Source organism: Nerophis ophidion, linkage group LG06 (assembly GCF_033978795.1).
Source record: "Nerophis ophidion isolate RoL-2023_Sa linkage group LG06, RoL_Noph_v1.0, whole genome shotgun sequence".
Taxonomy (NCBI): Eukaryota; Metazoa; Chordata; class Actinopteri; order Syngnathiformes; family Syngnathidae; genus Nerophis; species Nerophis ophidion.
In genome coordinates, this window is record NC_084616.1 from 40,261,020 (window position 1) to 40,265,966 (window position 4,947).

Consider the following 4,947-nt stretch of genomic DNA (forward strand, 5'->3'; position numbering starts at 1 on the left):
TTCTTTAAGCTGTTTTGGTGTTGTTTCCTGTAAACTGCTGATATTATACACTACGTTTTTGTATAGCAATTGTTGCTTTCTTCCCGTTCATAAGCCTGGACGTTGATATATGATACATCCAAATATTATTATCATTTTATTTTTATTTTTATCAAAGCTTCTTCTTATTCCCGACCCAGGCAGAACATTTTTAACTAAAAGAGTGGTGGTCCCAAACTGTACAGTGCTTGTTTGAGCTATTGACATTCAATTGGAGGGCCCCTCACTTTTTATTACAAAAAACAACAACTGAGGATCAGGTTTTAGATCAGATTTCCATGTGCTTTATATGAGGGGTGTTATGTGTTTTCTTTTTTTGGATTGAAATATTCCTCACTGTATCTAATTGTTCAGTTTATTGCACCAAAAACAGCAACATCCGATTTTTTTTCTCCCAAATTCCTTATTTTTTGCAGCCCTAACAAAGTTGTACAAACTTACAGCCGAACCAGATGTAGCATGGCTTCAATGGCGAAAACAAATCAATAACACACATTATAAAAATGGACTTTATGCAAACCCCGACAAGTTAACAACTATATGAAATAACAATGATCATCATCTTCCTTAAGATAATTTGTTGTCATTTATAAGTTTTCTGTAATATTTAGTGCACCTTTTTTTTTTCTAGCATCACATCAATACATTGACTTGTTGTGTTTGCAATATATTGATTTTGTAACATATTCAGAGATATATGGTTCAAATATAACTGATGTTTGATTGTTACGAGTTCCTAGATGATGACTTTGTTTTGATTAAAAAAACTAACAAAAAAACAAACAAATATGTGACCGATTAAAATCACCAACTAATGCATCAAGTGTATTTTTGCCCCCCGTTTTGTATTCCATCACTAAATATTGTTACGGTTGGTGTAATGCTCATAATATTACCCCAACCCTAACCCATCTGTAGCTTAAAACTCTAATTTAATTTGAACCCACATGTCAGTGTGGAGCACGATACAGAAATATTGCATGTAAAATGTCATTTACTGCAAACTTGTTCCTAGCGCATTCCAGCTCAGTCACTGATATGAATATAATGGCGTATTCCACCAGAGAGTCATAAAGGAGTATACTTGGTGAATCAGGTACAAACCCTGTTTCCATATGAGTTGGGAAATTGTGTTAGATGTAAATATAAACGGAATACAATGATTTGCAAATCCTTTTCAACTCATATTCAATTGAATATGCTACAAATACAACATATTTGATGTTCAAACTGATAAACATTCTTTTTTATGCAAATAATCATTAACTTTAGAATTTGATGCCGGCAACACGTAACAAAGAAGTATGGAAAGGTGGCAATAAATACTGATAAAGTTGAGGAATGCTCATCAAACACTTATATGGAATATCCCACAGGTGTGCAGGCTAATTGAGAAGAGTTGAGTGCCATGATTGGGTATAAAAGCAGCTTACATGAAATGCTAAGTAATTCACAAACAAGGATGGGGCGAGGGTCACCACATTGTAAGCAGATTGTTGAACAGTTTTATAACAACATTTCTCAACAAGCTATTGCAAGGAATTTAGGGATTTTACCATCCACGGTCCGTAAAATCATCAAAAAGTTCAGAGAATCTGGAGAAATCACTGCACGTAAGCGATGATATTAGGACCTTTGAGCCCTCAGGGGGTACTGCAACAAAAACCGACATCAGTGTGTAAAGGATATCACCACATGAGCTCAGGAACACTTCATAAAACCACTGTAAGTAACTACAGTTGGTTGCTACATCTGTAAGTGCACGTTAAAACTCTACTATGCAAAGCCAACCCCATTTACCAACAAAACCCTGAAACCTTTGCTGGGCCCCAGCTCATCTAAAATGGACTGATGCAAAGTGGAAAAGTGTTCTGTGGTCTGACGAGTCCACATTTCAATGTATATTTGGAAACTGTGGACGTGGTGTCCTCCAGAACAAAGAGGAAAATAACCACTCGGATTGTTATTGGCGCAAAGTTCAAAAGCCAGCATCTGTGATGGTATGGGGGTGTATTAGTGCCCAAGGCATGGTAACTTACACATCTGTGAAGGCACCATTAATGTTAATACAGGTTTTGGAGCAACATATGTTGTCATCCAAGCAACGTTATCATGGACGCCCCTGCTTATTTCAGCAAGACAATGCCAAGCCACGTGTTACAACAGCGTGGCTTCGTAGTAAAAGAGTGCGGGTACTTTCCTGGCACGCCTGCAGTCCAAACATGTCTCCCATCGAAAATGTGTGGAACATTATGAAGCGTAAAATATGACAGCGGAGACCCCGGACTGTTTAACGACTGAAGCTCTACATAAAAAAAGAATGGGAAAGAATTCCATTTTCAAAGCTTCAACAATTAGTTTCCTCAGTTCCCAAACGTTTATTGAGTGTTGTTAAAAGAAAAGGTGATGTAACACAGTGGTGAACATGCCCTTTCCCAACTACTTTGGCACGTGTTGCAGCCATGAAATTCTAAGTTAATTATTTGCAAAAAATAATAAAGTTTATGAGTTTGAACATCAAATATCTTGTCTTTGTAGTGCATTCAATTTAATATGGGTTGAAAAGGATTTGCAAATTATTGTATTCCGTTTATATTTACATCCAACACAATTTCCCAACTCACATGGATAATGAAAATGGGGTTTGTATTACATACACCATATTCCCAAAACTATTTGGCCACCTGCCTTGACTCACATATGAACTTGAAGTGCCATACCATTCCTAACCCATAGGGTTCATTCAATATGATGTCCACATTTTGCAGCTATTACAGCTTCAACTCTTCTGGGACAAGGTTGCAGAGTGTCTTTATAGGAATTGTCCACCATTCTTCCAAAAGGTCACACACTGATGTTGGTCTTTCTTGAAGTATTTGGAAAAAAAGATATAAAAATAACTAAAAACTTGTTGAAAAATAAACAAGTGATTCAATTATAAATGAAGATTTCTACACATAGAAGTAATCATCAACTTAAAGTGCCCTTTTTGGGGATTTTAATAGAGATCCATCTGGATTCATGAACTTAATTCTAAACAATTTAAAAAAAAAAAAAAAATGGTTAACATCAATATTTATGGAACATGTCCACAAAAAAATCTAGCTTTCAAAACTGAATATTGCATTGTTGTATTTTTTTTCACAGTTTATGAACTTACATTCATATTTTGTTGAAGTATTATTCAATAAATACAAACCCCGTTTCCATAGGAGTTGGGAAATTGTGTTGGATGTAAATATAAACGGAATACAATGATTTGCAAATCCTTTTCAGCCCATATTCAGTTGAATGCACTACAAAGACAAGATATTTTAAGTTAAAACTCATAAACTTTATTTTTTTTTTGCAAATAATAATTAACTTTGAATTTCATGGCTGCAACACGTGCCAAAGTAGGTGGGAAAGGGCATGTTCACCACTGTGTTTAATCACCTTTTCTTTTGACAACACTCAATAAACGTTTGGGAACTGAGGAAACTAATTGTTGAAGCTTTGAAAGTGGAATTCTTTCCCATTCTTGTTTTATGTAGAGCTTCAGTCGTTCAACAGTCCGGGCTCTCCGCTGTTGTATTTTACGCTTCATAATGCTCCACACATTTTCAATGGGAGACAGGTCTGGACTGCAGGCGGGCCAGGAAAGTACCCGCACTCTTTTACTACGAATTCACGCTGTTGTAACACGTATCTTGGCATTGTCTTGCTGAAATAAGCAGGGGCGTCCAAGATAACATTGCTTGGATGACAACGTATGTTGCTCCAAAACCTATATGGACCATACAGCATTAATGGTGCCTTCACAGATGTGTAAGTTACCCATGCCTTGGGCACTAATACACCTCCATACCATCACAGATGCTGGTTGTTGAACTTCGCGCCTATAACAATCCGTATGGTTATTTTCCTCTTTGTTCTGGAGGACACCACGTCCACAGTTTCCAAATATAACTTGAAATGTGGACTCGTCAGACCACAGAACACTTTTCCACTTCGCATCAGTCCATCAGCGTTCCTTGGTGTTGTTGATAAATGGGTTTTGCTTTGCATAGCAGAGTTTTAACTTGCACTTACAGATGTAGCAACCAACTGTAGTTACTGACAGTGGTTTTATAAAGTGTTCCTGAGCCCATGTGGTGATATCCTTGACACACTGATGTCTGTTTTTGATGCAGTACCGCCTGAGGGATCAAAGGTCCGTAATATCATCGCTTACGTGCAGTGATTTCTCCAGATTCTCTGAACCTTTTGATAATTTTACGGACCGAAGATGGTAAAATCCCTAAATTCCTTGCAATACCTCGTTGAGAAATGTTGTTCTAAAACTGTTCGACAATTTGCTTACAAAGTGGTGACCACTCACCCCACTCTTGTTTGTGAATTACTTAGCATTTCATGGAAGCTGCTTTTATACCCAATCATGGCACCCAACTGTTCCCAATTAGCCTGCACACCTGTGGGATATTCCATATAAGTGTTTGATGAGAATTTTTTTCAACGTTATCAGTATTTATTGCCACCTTTCCCAACTTCTTTGTCACGTGTTGCTGGCCTCAAATTCTAAAGTTAATGATTATTTGCAAAAAAAAAAGGTTTATCAGTTTTAACATCAAATATGTTGTCTTTGTAGCATATTCAACTGAATATGGGTTGAAAATGATTTGCAAATCATTGTATTCCGTTTATATTTACATCTAACACAATTTCCCAACTCATATGGAAACGGGTTGTGTATATTAATAAAGGATTTTTGAATTGTTGCTATTTTTAGATTTTTTTTTTTAAATCTCACATACCCCTAGGCGTTCCTTTAAGTACCCCCAGGGGTACGCGTACCCCTATTTGAGAACCACTGCCCTGGAGCATTTAAAGTTCCTTTCACTGGAACTAAAAGGCCATGCCCAACTCCTG

General features: G+C 36.9%; 1 protein-coding gene across 3 annotated transcripts in view; it reads left to right on the forward strand.

Annotated features, from left to right (window-relative positions):
- Window positions 1-862, forward strand: part of LOC133554708 (probable G-protein coupled receptor 153) — a 113,172-nt gene extending 112,310 nt beyond the window's left edge. For all 3 annotated transcript variants that reach the window (XM_061903764.1, XM_061903762.1, XM_061903763.1), the window contains one exon: window positions 1-862. This exon is cut by the window's left edge and continues 928 nt beyond it. The gene's annotated coding sequence lies outside the window, so the exon portion shown is untranslated.
- Window positions 863-4,947: the final 4,085 nt, after the last annotated feature.